Source organism: Chiloscyllium plagiosum, unplaced genomic scaffold, assembly GCF_037043375.1.
Source record: "Chiloscyllium plagiosum isolate Xiang-an unplaced genomic scaffold, Cpla_swu_hap1 HiC_scaffold_29, whole genome shotgun sequence".
Classification (NCBI taxonomy): domain Eukaryota; kingdom Metazoa; phylum Chordata; class Chondrichthyes; order Orectolobiformes; family Hemiscylliidae; genus Chiloscyllium; species Chiloscyllium plagiosum.
This window is the reverse complement of record NW_028270167.1, coordinates 7,119,981-7,136,839: the sequence shown is the minus strand read 5'-3', so window position 1 is coordinate 7,136,839 and position 16,859 is coordinate 7,119,981. Positions and strand designations below refer to the sequence as shown.

Below are 16,859 nucleotides of genomic sequence, written 5' to 3'. Positions count from 1 at the left end.
CTCCCACAGCCAGGTGACGGAAACATATTGTGATGGTTTTTCTCATTCCCCAAGATGGGTTAACAAACACAGCCAAAATAACTATTCAAAATAAAGGCAGTCCCCAGAATTCCATAAAGTTAAGGGCAGAACACTCATTCCCAAAAGAAAAAATGTACAGGCATTAAAAATAGAAAACCCTACCTCACTACCTGAGCACTGCTTCATAAGAATTAAGGAGATTGGGTCATTCAGCCCATCTTAGATCATGGTTGATCCGATTGTGGCTTCAACACTTTCTTCTCCGTCCTCCATAACCTTGAATCCCATTTGTTGATCAAAAATCTGTCCAACTCTGCCTTGAATATATTCAATGACCCAGCCTCCACTGCTCACTGGGGGCAAAAATTCCAAACACTAAATACCATCAGTGAAAGGATTTATCCTCATCTCAGTTTTAAACTGTGCCACACCCAATTGTTCTAGACTGTCCAAGGAGAAGGACTATCTTCTCAGTATCCACCCTGTCAGGTTCCTTGAAGATTCTTCAATAAGAAATACCTGGGATGGCACGTTGGCTCAGTGGTTAGCAATGTTGCCTCACAGTACCAGGGTCCTGGTTTTGATTCCCACCTCGGATGACTGTGTGGAGTTTGCACATTCTCCCCGTGTCTGTGTGAGTTTCCTCCCATAATCCAAAGATACGCAGGTTAGGTTAATTGGCCATGCTAAATTGCCCATAGTGTTAGGTATATTAGTCAGGGGTAAATATAGGGGAATGGGTTCGGGTGGGTTGCTGTTCAGAGGGTCAGTGTGGACTTGTTGGGCCGAAGGGAATGTTTTGATACTATAGGAAATCTAATCTAAAACTTCTAACTTTCAAATTATACAAGCCCAACCTGTTCAATTTTTATTTTTAAGATAAGCCCGTGGGGCAGCCTCACAGTGCCAGGGACTCAGGTTCAATTCCACACTCGGGTGACTGTCTGTGTGGAGTTTGCACATTCACAGCTATTACAAGGGGCATAGCTTTAAATTAAGGGGGGGGTAGGTATAGGACAGATGTTAGGGGTAGGTTCTTTACTCAGCGAGTCGTGAGTTCATGGAATGCCCTGCCAGTAGCAGTGGTGGACTCTCCCTCATTATGGGCATTTAAGCGGGCATTGGATAGGCATATGGAGGATAGTGGGCTAGTGTAGGTTAGGTGGGCTTGGATCGGCGCAACATCGAGGGCCAAAGGGCCTGTACTGCGCTGTATTCTTCTATGCTCTATGTTCTCCGTGTCTACGTGGGTTTCCTCCAGGTGATCCAGTTTCCTGACACAATCCAAAGATGTACAGGTTAGGTGGATTGGTCATGTTAAATTGCCCATAGTGTCCAGTGATGTGTGGACTAGGTGGATTAGCCAGGGGAAATGCAGGGTTACAAGGATAGGGTAGGTAGGCTGGGTCCGGGTGGGCTGCTGGTCAGAGGGTCAATATGGACTTGATGGGTTGAATGGTCTGCTTCCACACTGTGAGGATCCCATGATTCTTTGATTATCCCAGGTATCAGCTGAGTAAGCGATCTTGCTGAGGATGTACACAGGTTATTGAAAGCAACAGGATAGGTGGTTAGGGGTTTAATGTGGGATACTGGTGTTCATCAGTCAAGGTATTGAATACCAGAGCTGGGAGATTACAATGGAGCTGTATAGGACACAGCCAGTCCACAGCTGGAATACGGTATGTAATTCTGGGTTATCACACTAAAGGAAGGATGTAACATATAGGGGTTGGAAATCACAACACCAGGTTATAGGCCAACAGGTTTAATTGGAAGCACACTAGTTTTCAGAGCGCCGCTCATCCAAAAGCTAGTGTGCTTCCAATTAAACCTGTTGGACTATAACCTGGTGTTGTGTGATTTTTAACTTTGTACACCCCAGTCCAACACCAGCATCTCCAAATCATAACGCATAGGAGAGTATGCAGGGGAAATTTATCAGGATGCTGCCTGGCCTGAAACTATTCTATTATGAATGTAAACTCGATAGACTGAAGGCTGAAGGGGGATTCCTGATTGAAGTCCACAAATTTTGAAGGGCTTTGATAGGGTTGCTAGGAAGAAGCTTCTCTCGTTAGAGGTGGTCAATTACCGGGAGGAAAGATTTAAGGGAGGAAGCAGGACGTTTAGAGGGGATTTAAGGATTGTTTCTTTTCCACCCAGGGGGTGGTGGGTACCTGGAACTAACTGCCTCAAAAGGGCAATCAAGGCAGGAAACATCACAACATTAAAAGAATTATTTAGGTGAGCACTTGAAATGCCATGGAAAGGCTATGGAAATAAATGCTGGGCAGTGAGGTTAGAATAGATACAAAATAGAGTAGTTGCTGGATGGCTAGCTATTGTGATAGTCTAAAACTCAAAACCTTCTCTATACTGCTTCTATACAACGGTATCACAAGTAGATCAAAACTGCACACAACACTGCAGCTGCAGTTTCACTGAGATCTTGTAAATTTGAAGCAGAATTTCCCTGCACTCAATTTCTTTTGCAATAAGCACCAATATTTCAGTAACTTTGGGTGTAACGCAGAAGGTTGCCAAGAAACTGCTAACGCAGTGCACAGAAGACGGACAACAACTGATCCATTTCAACATTACACCAACTACATTTTCACAAATGAAAACAAATATTTTAGGATCGAGAAACATTTTGGAGTGCCCAAAGAGCTATCAGTATGAACAGAGCAAGACAGATCAAAGTGGTCTAATGATCTAAAGTTTCAGGTAACCTCAATGAGGACTCACCTGGGCCACACAAATGACTGGGATCGCACTGACCTGGGCTCACAGCATTATTGTTCCACATGACTTCTATTCCTACAGTTTTCTCCCTCCTTCTGTTCCTGAATCCTTTTCATATATTCGAGAAACCTTTGGGGAACTTCGCACACTTTCCTGATGAGAACAGTAAACCTTGTCCAATTTATTCTCAATGCTGCCCAGTCCACCTGTGAATCATAGTTCGTTGATCCTCAAACCCCAAAGCTCCCATATTACAAATGCAACACCCTCACTCTATTGAGCGAGAAACTCATTGTAATTGCTTTATTCATTCTGAGTAATGTAACCTGCAAGTTTACACCCCCGAACCTTCACTTCCTCGAACAACCTGCAGTCTCATAAAATGTTACCTGATCATTACTCATGTGATTTATTGTCACATTTAGAATTACTTCCACTGTTTAGGAATTGGTGCATTAGAGACTTACACAAACTAGTATATCAATTATCCAAATACTACGCATATAGAAAACCATTTGAAGTCCCTCACATATCCATATTGATTTAAAGAAAAACATTGACATGATAAAGACTTCACAATAGACCAATCACATTTCTGGCTGCTTACAACATAGGAATGATTGTAAATCTGCAGGATATCTGAAAGTTACTGTTGATGTGGAGATGCCGGTGTTGGACTGGGGTGGACAAAGTTAAAAATCACACCACCAGGTTATAGTCCAACAGGGTTAATTGGAAGCACTAGCTTTCGGAGCATTGCCCTTTTGCACACAGAGAGAGAGAGAGATAAAGAAAGGGAGAGATTGGGGGGGGGAGAAACAGGAGGAAGAGGAGGGTGGGGTCAGAGGAGGTGAGAAGTCTGAAATCTGAAACAACAATCAACTGTTGGAGAAACTCAGCAGGTCTGGCAGTGTCTGTGGAGAGAGAAGCACAGCTAATATTTCAAGTCCAGTGAGTCTTTGTCAGAACAGTGATTGCCATGATCATGAAGTTACTCCACTGGAGAAGGAAACCAACTGCTGGCTATACCAACACACAAGAACTCCAGGACTTTGATCAATATGCTCTGGATTGAGCTAAACCCTCCACAGTCAGCTGCACTGCTTTCCAATGCCCCCTCAGCAGGATAAACACCAATGAGGTCAGTGGTGGGAAAGATGCTGGAGTCAATTATAAAAGATGAAATTACGACTCATTTGGATAGCAGTAACAGGATAGGTCAGAGTCAGCATGGATTTACGAAGGGAAAATCATGCTTGACTAATCTTCTAGAATTTTTTGAGGATGTAGCTATGGAGATGGACAAGGGAGAGCCAGTGGATGTAGTGTACCTGGACTTTCAGAAAGCCATTGATAAAGTCCCACATAGGAGATTAGTGAGCAAAATTAGGCTACATGGTATTGGGGGCAAAATACTGACTTGGATTGAAAATCGGCTGGCTGACAGGAAGCAAAGAGCAGTGATAAACAGCTCCCTTTCGGAATGGCAGGCGATGACCAGTGGGGTACCACAAGATTCGGTGCTGGGACCGCAGCTGTTTACAATACACATCAATGATATAGATGAAGGCATGAAAAGTAATATTAGCAAATCTGCTGATGACACAAAGCTGGGTGGCAGGGTGAAATGTGAGGAGGATGTTATGAGAATACAGGGTGACTTGGACAGGCTAGGTGAGTAAACGGATGCATGACAGATGCAGTTTAATGTGGAAAAATGTGTGGTTATCCACTTTGGTGGCAAGAACAGGAAAGCAGATTACTATCTAAATGGAGTCAAGTTAGGCAAAGGGGAAGTACAACGAGATCTAGGTGTTCTTGTACACCAGTCAATGAAGGTAAGCATGCAGGTACAGCAGGTAGTGAAGAAAGCTAATGGCATGCTGGCTTTCATAACAAGAGGACTTGAGTGTAGAAGCAAAGAGGTCCTTCTGCAGTTGTACAGGGCCCTGGTGAGATCACACCTGGAGTATTTTGTGCAGTTTTGGTCTCCAAATTTGAGGAAGGACATTCTGGCTGTTGAGAGAGTGCAGCATAGGTTCACGAGGTCAATTCCCAGAATGGCGGGACTATCACATGTTGAAAGATTGGAGCGACTGGGCTTGTATACACTTGAGTTTAGAAGGATGAGAGGGGATCTGATTAATAATCTTATACATCTCAAAGGATTGGACACTGGAGACAGGAAGCATGTTTCCACTGATGGGTGAGTCCAGAACCAGAGGACACAGTTTAAAAATAAGGGGTAGGCCATTTAGAACAGAGTTGAGGAGAAACGTCTTCACCCAGAGAGTGGTGGGTGTATGGAAAGCTCTTCCCCAGATAGCAGTGGAGGCCTAGTCTCTGGATACTTTCAAGAAAGAGATGGATAGAGCTCTTGAAGATAGTGGAATCAAGGGTTATGGGGATAAGGCAGGAACAGGATACTGATTGTGGATGATCAGCCATGATCATAATGAATGGTGGTGCTGGCTCGAAGGGCCGAATGGCGTACTTCTGCATCTATTGTCTATTGATGGACAAGAAACAAATTCAGAAAGAACACTTGCATAATTGACTTGAAGAATGAAGTGTTGGATTTTTTGCTCATTCCTAATTGTCGTATCAGCAGAAACACAACATGACACAGCACTGGAGGCCATTCAGCTCAAATTAGTATATTTTAGAATTAGATATTATTGTCCAGTGTACACACGAATACAGTGAAAACTGAACAATGTCACCATTCTCTAGCACCATCTTGGTTACAAAACTAAAATTAAAAAAAACAGACAAAATTTTTTAAAAGTCCAAAAGGTAAGAAAAATTCCAAATATTAAAGCTTTATCTCCACAAAATGTGTTTGGAATGCTCAGCCACCAATGTAGGTATTCGGGGCTAGTCACAGCCTGGAATCTCACTCAGCTGTGAGTCTCTCGTTTCACCTGTACCAATTCTTTGAAAGACCCACTGAACTGATCCCATTTCCCAGCCCTTTCCCCATAGACTTGTAAATTTCTCCAAGTGTATATCCAATTCCCTTGCAAAAGTTATCAGCATCTGTTTCAGGAAGCACATTGTTGATCAACATAACGCCCTGTAAAAATTCTCATGTTGCTCCTGTCCTATTCATTGACCCTTCCACCTTTGAATTATTGCCAAACAAAATGCAAATTGGCGGTGGAATTTGATCACAAAGTGAATTACACCTAAAACCTTTGTCTTGATCTTTAGATTCTCACCCTCTGATTGTAGCAGCAGCTATCAAATTGAGTTGTGTCTAGATTTTTAACCATTGTGCTCAGACATGTTATTACATGCATCTGGGAGCAGATGGGATTTGGAACCAATCTGCTGGCACAGTCATAGAGAAGGACAGACCCTTCGGTCCAACTCATCCATGCCGACCAGACATCCAAACCTATCCAGTCCCATTTGCCAGCACTTGGCCCATATCCCTCTAAACCCTTCCTATTCATATGCCCATCCAGATGCCTTTTCAATACTGTCATTGTACCTGCCTTCACCACTTCATCTGGCAATTCATCCATACATACACCACCCTCTATGTGAGAAAGTTACCCTTCAGGTTCCTTTTAAACTTCCCCCCTCACCTCAAGCATTTGCCATCTATAACTTTGGACACCCCTACCCTGGAGAAAAGAGCTTTACTATATATCCTATCCATGCCCATCATGGTTTTATAAATCTCTATAAGGTCATCCCTCAGCCCCTGACGCTCCAGAGAAAATAGCCCTAGCCTATTCAGCATCTCCCTGTTGCTCAAATCCTCCAACCCTAGCAACATCCTTGTAAATCTTTTCTGAACACTTTCAAGTTTAACAACATCCTTCCAATAGCAAGGAGGCCAGAGGTAGGGACGCTACCATTGCACCACAAGAGCCCTTTGTTGTGGTGATCTTTTACACCAGCTAAATCATCTCCCGTTCACCAAACTGTGGCAAAAAAAAATTGCAATATTCTACTTGTCCAGGAAGACTGGTTAAAAGGCTCATGTATGTCTTAGCTGCACATGTACCAGTTCACAAGTTGTAAGTGGTGCGTCATATCAAAAGTACATGTATTGTTCAAACTAATTATTGTATACCAATGAGATTTACAAATATCAGTATATTTTAAGCAATTTTCAGTAAAGCTATTTCCACTCAAACATTCATATACTGCTCCCGATCATTTTTAACCACAATCCATAAAACTGATTTCAACTTAAAATAGATCAGGGAAAATTATCTAAATGGAAATTTACAAAAGACAAGTTACAATTTATTACCCTACTGATCTACTCTGCTTCAAGCATTTCAAGTTTCTAATTATGCAAATAGTCATACAAACTCAATACTGAACAGGTTAATTCTGTATATTAATCTCAGTGCCATTTCGTGATTGCACCTCATACAGGAAGTTCATTTTGCTAAATTTCCCAGTATTTTCCCTCCACACTCCTACTCAGGAGAGGGGAGACCGTGACACTTTTGCAACAGCAAAACAACACTGCCCTCGAAGCCTCATGCCCTCCAGGATTGACCCTAGTGTGCCTCCAGGGATTGAAGATTAACCTCGGGATTCTGCTTGGAATGTTTTTTGCCTTGTTTTCGATTAAAAGGGCTTTATTCATCATTCATTTTCTTTGAACACCTCATTTATAGCTCATGGAATAAAATGGACAGTATCCTCATGAAGACAAAAATTGGCTCAGTGACAGGAAAGTGGGTGGTATGTTTTCTTTGGGGATGGGGTTACAGTGATGCGCCCCAGGGATGTGTTTTCAGACCCCTGCACTTCCTGATGTGCATTACTGATTTACGCTCTGGTGTACAGGGCACAATTGCAAAATTTGTTGGTGAAACAAAAGCTTGCATAGGATTATGAACTGTGAGGAGAAGCATGGAAAACTCCAAAAAAGGTCAAAGTGCTTCAAATTAAAAAGGTAATTACATTTAAGCAGGAAAGTATGAAGAGAATTACTTTGGTCAGAAGAACACAGAGACAACATACAAAAAGATATAACTCAAAATGCGGCTGGGGAGGAGGGGTGGCACCCAGGAGCAGGCAGAGGGTGACAAGATAGGTTGGAGGTAATGGTTATTAAAGCTTATAGCGTGCTGGGAGTGATCAACAAGGGGGCAGAGCACAAAATGATTCAAGCCTCACCTCGCAGGATTGTGGCCAACGCGGAGGATCACACTTTAAGAAAAGCATTGGACTGGGTACAAGCAAGATTCACAGGAATCTTGTGAATGTGAAATTTTAGTTGCGCAGACAGATTGGAGACTGCTCTCCTTGGAGATTAGAAGATCGAAAGGAGATCTGATCGAGGAGGTCAAATTATAAGGGGTCTGGACTGAGTCAATAGGGAAAACCTGTTCCAATTAATGGAAGGGTAGAGAACTAGGCAGCACAGACTTCCAGTAATAGATTAAAAAGAAGCAATGGAAATAGGAGGAGAAACCTTCTCACACAGAATGCATTGCCTGAGAGTACAGTGGCAGCAGATTCAAGTGAGATATCCAAGAGGCAATTGGATTGTCATCTGAAAAATAATAATTTGCAGGGTATAGGGAAAAGACATAATAATGCAAAAAAAAAACCAACAGGGAGAAAGGAAAAGGAATGGCACAAGGTGAACTGCAGCTGTGGAGGGCCAGCACAGACAACAGGTTGAATAGCCTTCTCCTGTGACTTTCTCAGATTGTATTGGTTCTAAAAATACTGGAGATGAGGACAAAAGACCCACCCAGTAACACGGCAAAAGTGAGTGCTGCAGATGCTGGAAATCAGAGTCTAGATCAGAGTGGTGCTGGAAAAGCACAGCAGGTCAGGCAGCATGCGAGGAGCAGGAAAATAAAAAAAAATAAAAATAAAAATCGATGTTTCGGGCAAAAGCCCTTCACATTCCTGATGAAGGGCTTTTGCCTGAAATGTTGATTTTCCTGCTCCTCTGATGCTGCCTGACCTGCTGTGTTTTTCCAGCACCACTCTAATCTAGCCACCAAGTAACACGTCAAGTTTGACCCAGTTGGGCAGCCCAAGAGTCCACTTCCTTCCCAACTGGATGGTGGAGAGAGAGTGGGACTGGGGCAGTGTGAGGATAGAGCAACGCAGTCACCCAAAACTGACAACCCTACCTTGGCAGAGTGTGAGCAATTTTCTCCAATCTGTACGCACGCAGAGCTCCAGTCTCCAGCTCCCTCCCTGTAGCAGATGGCAGGTACCCAGGGGTCCCAGTCACTGCTAACTGGCAGCTGCCTGGCATTCAGAAGCAGTGCAACTGAGTTTATGTTCATGCACTTCCTCCTACACTAATCCCTTCCCCCTGTCCTACCCCCACCTCGCAGCAGTTGTTAGTCATATGGCCCTTCATTTAAAGTTGATGTTAATTATTAACATTCACAAATTGTACAAACAACATACATGGAAAATAGTTTGATCTAATCACACTTGGTTAATGACGTGGAGGTAATTGCCTCCTCTCTTCCATCAGCCCCTTTGGAAGCTGCAATGGGTAAAGCTGCCTGATTTGGAGTATACATGCATTCAAAACGCAAGAGACTTGGAATATCAAAATTAGGATTTAAGGGTTTAGAGAACACCTGAAGGAGTGTTCACCCTCAGGACACTGACAGGGATGTTGTCAAAATCTCAGAGCAGGAGATGATGTTCTGTCACTGGACTAGTAATCCAGAACCCCAAGTTAGTATCCCACAGCAAAGAACTGCAGATACTGGAAATCTAAAACAAAAACAGAAATCGTTGGAGAAACTCAGCAGGACTGGCAGCATCAGTGGAGAGAAAGCAGAGTTAACGTTGCAAATCCCATTACTGTTCTTCAAAATGGGTCAGAACATTCTGAAGAAGGGACACTGGACTGGAATCATTGACTCTGCTTTCTTTCCACAGTGGCTTCCAAAATTGCTGAATTTCTCTAGCAATTTCTATTTCTATTTAACACTCAAGGGTCAGCAGATGGGGAAATTGGAATGCAGTATATTTAAAAAAAAAAGGAAATTTAAAAAAAATCATAGTTTAAAAACAAATATCTCATTCACTTTCCTTTTGGGAAGGAAATCTGCTGCCCTGACCCAATCTGAGCTACACGTGACTCCAGACCCACAACAATGTGGTTGATGTTCACTGTCCTCTGAGCAATTAGAGATAGGCAGCAAAATCCATTTTCACCAGGGATGCTCAGAAATAAAGGAAACTAACTGCCTAATCTGGGGAAATACAAATAAATAAATACTTTTTTAAAAATTCTGGCTGTTTACGGAGAAGATTAGAGTCCCAATGTGATAGAATTTTAGCCCAATGAAGGAATGGGACCGAACTGAGAGGAATGAGATGTTTCCAGTGATTTATGATTCAAGCAAGGGACCTGGGTATAAGGTTAATGTAAAGACTAAAAGCAGAAGGAACACAGCTGGCTGCAGTATATGGAGGAAGGATTGTTTGACCATTTCAGAGAACAGTTAGTCACATTGCTGGGGGTGAAAGTCACATGAGATCTAACCGTGCAACGCTCACAACTTTTCCTTCCAGAAAAATAAAGAAAGTTAGTGATCCTCATGACTACTTCTACTCATTTACCAATTTCTCATTCCCAAAAACCTGGGAGGCAGGGGGAACTGCTTACCAAAAACTCAAACTGGGTCAGCTGCAGAAACCAACCACAACAAAAACTACAAACTCTCCAAACTATAAGTCAGTGTTGTTGACAGGGGGCACAGTGGCTGTCTCTGTGCCAAGTGGATTAATTGGCCCACACGTTGTATTTGCATGCTGGCACTGCCTGAGAACATGGTAAAGCTGCCAGGTTTGAGCTTAACCCAGAGGAAAGCAACTGTTCCGCAATCAGGCAACTGCGCAGAGAGCCCATGCACCCACAAGGTCCGGGAATCTTCAGAACCAGTGGGTTGCTAATCCTCTAGAAATGGCCTGGAGTCTCCAAATACTGAGGATTAAGCTCCTGCAGGTTGCTAGCATCAAAACAAAAACAAACCTCAGAAAATAAATCGCAGCTGGGACACTAAATAAACAATTCATGCATTTTCTTTGAGCATTTGCACTTAACAATCATGCAAATATTGGAGATGTTTCGATGGGCTGAATGGCATACTTCTGCTGATGCCGAAGTTTGGATATAAAAGAAAGTTCGCCTTGCAGTTGATCTTGGAAGGCAGCCCATCCAGGGGATGGGCAGAGGGAGTGTGTAGGTGGTCTGTGACGGAATCCAGGAATATAGCCAATCAGGAAGTTGGCAGTTATATGCCCTCTGGACTCCACCAAGGACTGGATGGACCTATAGCAGCTCCTGATCAGGAAATGGCTAAATTTTAAACCTTTTCACCCTCTTTATACCTGCTTTACACAACTCCCACTCCATCAGCCCCCCCCCTAAAAAGTCACCCTTCCAACTGTGACCTCATGTGAATTTTCCCCATTTTAATCACGCCACCACTAATGGCCTTGTCTCGAGGCAGATAAACCTTTGCAGCCCTTGTTCCTGCTTTCATCTATCCTTAAAAATCAAGGTAAAAAACATTGATGGAGGAGATCTGAAACATAAAAAGAACATAGGGCAGTAGTGAACAAGTGAGGGAGAGAGGGCTCAATTGAAAGGGGCATTAACAAAGGGAGCAATAACAAAATCAGGTAGACAAAGAGGTAGAGGCAGTGTCCAAAGTGAGTGCAGATTTCCAGCACAATGCTGGAGAAGCTAAGCAGGTCGAGCAGCATTGGTGGAGAGAAAGCAGAGTCAATGTTCCAAATCCCATGACTGTTCTTCAAAATGTGTCAGAGCATTCTGAAGGGACATTGGACTCGAAATGTTAAGTCTGTGTCTCTCCACAAACGCTGCCTGACCTGCTGAGTTTCTCCAACAATTTCTATTTGCACATAACATTCTGGGAACTTGGCAGATGGTGACATTTCAATTCAAGTTTTAAAATCTACAGTCAAAAAAGATACCATCATGGGAACCATGGTGATTATTTAAAAACAAATATCTGGTTCTCTTTCCTTTTGGGAAGGAAATCTGCCGCACTTACCCAATCTGACCAACACGTGACTCCAGACCCACAACAATGTGGTTGATGTTCACTGTCCTCTGAGCAATTAGAGACGGGTGGCAAACTCTAATTTCACCAGGGATGCTCAGAAATAATGGAAACTAACTGCCTAATCTGGGGAAATACACATAAGTAAATAAATACTCTTTTTAAAAGTTCTGGCTGTTTATGGAGAAGATTTGCATCCCAATGTGATCGAACTGTGGCCCAATGAAGCAATGGGTCAGAATTGAGAGGAATGAGATGTTTCCAGTGATTTATGATTCAAGCAAGGAACCTGGGCACAAGGTTAATGTAAAGACTGAAAGCAGAAGGAACACAGCTGGCTGCAGTATATGGAGGAAGGATTGTTTGACCATTTCAGAGAACAGTTAGTCACATTGCTGCGGGTGAAAGTCAAGTGAGATCTAACCGTGCAACGCTCACAACTTTTTTTTCCAGAAAAAGAAAGAAAGTTAGTGATCCACGTTGGTTTTTCCTCGACAATCCTCACGACTGCTGTTACTCATTTACCAATTTCTCATTCCCAAAAACCTCGGAGGCAGGAGGAACTGCTTACCAAAAACTCAAACTGGGTCAGCTACAGAAACCAACCACAACAAAAACCACAAAATCTCCAAAACTACAAGTAGGAGATGCTGACAGGGGGCACATTGGCTCTGTCTCTGCCAAGTAGAATAATTGGCTCATACGGGGCATTGACAAAGGGAGAAAGAACAAGCGTGGTGGGCAAAAATAGGAAAAAGCAGTGTACAATGCAATTGAGAAAAAACTACAGTAAGTGATACGACTGAAAAGCTTTTCCACCATCAATCCAACTTCCTGATATAAATGTAAGCTACTTGCACCATCTGGGAAGGATCACCCTATAATGTAGGCAGCAGAAGATAGGGTCAATCTCGATAAGCAGTAACGCTTTGTTACACAGTACTTAATAACTAGTTACATTCCATCTGAGGTACAGGATGGTCTAAATCAGACACATGCTCGCCTTCAGAGTAAGATGACATTCCTACTTCCAAATCATTATATTGCAAAACAAACACAACTGGTTAGCTCAGAAATAAAACCAAGCAATGCAGATGCTGGAAATCTGAAACAAAAACAGAAATTGCTGGAGAAACTCAGCAGGTTTGGGAGCATCTTAGACAGTCACTAGACTCAAAACATTAACTCAGTTTCTGTCTCTGTACAGAAGCTTCCTGACCTGTTGAGTTTCTCCCTCACGTTGTTTTTTGTTACAAAATTGGTTAACTCCTACATGGAGGAGTTATATCTTAATAAAGCACAGTTTATCTTGTGATTCAGTTAACCCTTTTTCTACTAACTATCTTATGCAAGCAAGGGGTGGAGAGGAAGAGAAAGGCAGACACACACGCTTTCATAACATCAAGCCATTCCAAAGTTCATCACGGGCGAAAACAGCATCCTTTCAAAGTCCAATCATGATTGTTATATTGAGTGAGTGTCAGCCAATATACACACAGTAAGATCAGTGGCCTGATATTATGTTTCAGTTCTGATGAAGGATTACTAGACTCGAAGTGCTAACTCTACTTTCTCTCCACAAATAATGCCAGACCTGCTGAGTTTCTCCAGCAATGTTAGCTCAACAAGGAATGACCATGGTACAGGGAAAGCTCCTGTATCACTTACATTTCCTTGATTTAAAGTCTGATACAATGCAGCCAAGTCTCTAGAGCACAACTTGAACTCCTGGGTGCCCGCAATTGAACTTCAAAGGCAGAAAGTTGCGGATTCAAAGTCTTCAATACAAAATGTAGGTTTGAACACCATTGAAGTACTAAGGGGCTGCTGCACCATCAGAGGCACAGTTGCATTGAAGAGACAACAAACCTCTCTGCCCCTCTCAAATGGACAGAAAGAATCCCAATGCACTATTTTGGGAAGCAGGGAATTCTCCCCAATGTCTGAATTAATGTTCATCCTTCAACCAGTAAAACACAATATGTATTTTTTAAATACTGTTTTGTAGGAGCTTACTACCTATTAATATATTGTTATATTTCCTACATTTCAAGAATGACACAACTTCCAAAAAATTAATCAATTGGCTGAGTCACCAAATGGGTTGCATTATTCCTAGCAGTTTCAGTGTTTTTAAACATTTATTCTGGGATATAAACTTTGCTGTTTGAACTAGCATTTATTGTTCATCCCTAGATTTTCCCTGGAGTGTGGGAAGCTGATGGGTGACCTTATTGATGTTTATAAAATCATGAGGGGCATAGATAGGGTAAATAGACAAGGTCTTTTCCCCAGGGTACCACAGTTTGAAATTAAAGGGAATAGGTTTAAGTTAAGAAGGGAAAGACTTAAAAGGGACCTAAGGGGCAACTTTTTCACGCAGAGGGTGGTGTGTGTATGGAGTGAGTTGCCAGAGGAAGTGCTGGAGGCTGGTACAATTACAACAGTTAAAAAGGCATCTGGATGGGTGTATGAATAAGAAGGGTTTGGAAGGATATGAGCCAAGTGCTGGCAAATGGGACTAGATTTATTCAGGATATCTGGTCAGCATGGATGAGTTGGACCGAATGGTCTGTTTCCATGCTGTACTTCTGTATGGCTCTATGCCCTTGAGAAATGAGTAGTGAAAAGTCACAGTTTATTTGGTGTAGGTACACTGACACTGAGCACTGATCCTGGGCTAGTCAAACTGTAGTTGGACAGAATTTAAATTGGTTTCAGCAATTGCAGTAACCTCTAATGACTGCAGGGTAGAAAGATCAGGATTACTGAGTTACAAACCAAGCTTGGACTCACCTCTCTTCAAACCGGATAGATTCCCCTTCCCTGCTCTTTCATCTGTTCATGCCTCACACATTTCTAGTTTTGTTTAGACTGGTTTCCTGAACTCCCAATGCTATTGCTGGCCTCTCACCCAAAGCACCGTCCTCTCAGCTAACTGTCAATAGCATCTGTGCCAATCCCCAACTTGTTTTTACCTTCCAGATTAATCACTGTCCCACCTGACTCACCTTGGCAATTCCTCAATAGAGAGAGACAATTGCATTTACATAGTGCTTTACACAATCAACAAACATTACAGAATTATTTCCTGCCATTGGAATATCACAGAATGCCCACTGTACAGAAAGAGACCGGCCAGCCTGTCAAGTCTGCTCCAACCCTCCAAACAGTATCCCACCCTATGCCCATAACCCAACATTTCCCATACTAATCCACCTAGCCTGCAGATCTTGGACTGTGGGAGGAAACCAGAGCACCCAGAGGTACAGGGAGAACGTGCAAACTCCACACAGACAGTCGCCTGAGGCTGGAATCAAACCTGGGTCCCTGGCGTTGCGAGGCAGCAGTGCTAACCACTGAGCTACTGTGCTACTCAATGCTGGCTCAACGAATACTTTTTTAAAAAAATAGTCACTGTGTTGCAGTGTAAGCTGCCAATAGGGAAAACTTCCAAACCAGCAATCTGTTAATGGAGACATAACTTCACTGCTGATGGTGTAAAGCAATGTGGTTGCAGAGTTATGGGGAGAATGCAGAATGACATAGGGAAGTTGAGTGAGTGAGCAAACACATGGCAGATGCAGTGGATAAATGTTACACACTTTGGAGTGAAAAGCAGAAATACAGAGTATTATTTAAATAGTGATATATTGAGGACTGTGGAGCACAAAAGGATCTGGGTGTTCTTATACACCAGTCAATGAATAGACTCAGGCAGGTGCAGCAAGCAATTAGGAAAGCAAATGGTTGATGAAGGGCTTTTGCCCAAAACGTCGATTTCGCTGCTCCTTGAATGCTGCCTGAACTGCTGTGCTCTTCCAGCACCACTAATCCAGAAAGCAAATGGTTGCTGAGCTTCAGCGTAAGAGGTTTGGAGATGAGATGTAGGGGTGTCTTACTGAAGTTTTACAGGGCCTTGATGAGACTGCACCTCGAGTACCGTGTATGGTTCTGGTTTCCCTACCTAAAAAAGTATATACTTGCCATAGACGGAGTGTAATGAAGGGTCATTAGACTGACACTCTAGCAGGATTGCCTATGAGGGGAGAGTAGTTTGACCGGGCCTGTGTTCTCTGGAGTTTAGAAGGACGAGAGCAGATCTGACTGAAACATATAACATTCTAACAGGGCTGGACAGACTGGATGAGGAAGGGAGTTTCCCTTGATTGAAAAGTCTAGAACCAGGGGGCACAGTTGACAAAGGAATAGACAGAGACACAGGGAGAGAAGATAAATTAACATCAACCGCAGTTCCACATAGGGATGAGCAGGGGATCACTACTATGGCTCTAATGGAACAGAAATAGAAACGGAAACAGAGCAGGGGAGTGAAGGGGGTGTGGGGGAGAAATGTGTCAGCCATTGCCCCCTTCAGTCAAGTATCCAGATTCACACCTGGGACAGGTAACCATGGCTCAAGGATTGAGCAAACGTCAACAAGTATGAAGAAGTGAAACCAGGAAAAAAAAAGTTAAAATGATCTGCATTAGAAAATGATATGGAGGTGCTGGTGTTGGACTGGGGTGGACAAAGTTAAAAATCACACATCAGGTTACAGTCCAACAGGTTTAATTAGGAGCATTAGCTTCCGGAGCGCTGCTCCTCCATCAGGTGGCTGTGGAGTATGAGCTTGTGGAGTAAAGGCAATCTGAAAACTAGTGCTTCCAAATAAATCTGTTTATAGCCTGGTGTTGTGTGATTTTTAACTTTGCATTAGAAAAGGTCAAACTGTTGATTTCGGTCAGTCAGACCGATGATATTCTTCACCATTTCATACTCAGTGGAAAAAAAAAGGGCCCTGGGTGATTTCTACAGAAACACAGAATAGTTACAGCATGGGAGGCTCTCCATTAGCTCCTTGTCCCCATCTTGGCTCTTTGCAAGAAAGGGAGCCAGACCCCTGGGTAGTCCCTGCAAACATCTCTTTCCTTAGACACTTGCCCCATTCCCCTTGAAAGTCCACACCCGAATCTGCTCCCATGCATTCTCAGTATTATGTTTGCCCTATGTCTCTTTTGTTTTTTTCACTGATTA

General features: G+C 42.9%; 1 protein-coding gene across 3 annotated transcripts in view; it reads right to left on the bottom strand.

Annotated features, from left to right (window-relative positions):
• Nucleotides 1-16,859, bottom strand: part of LOC122540598 (transmembrane protease serine 4-like) — a 57,866-nt gene that overhangs the window by 31,417 nt on the left and 9,590 nt on the right. The window lies entirely within an intron of this gene.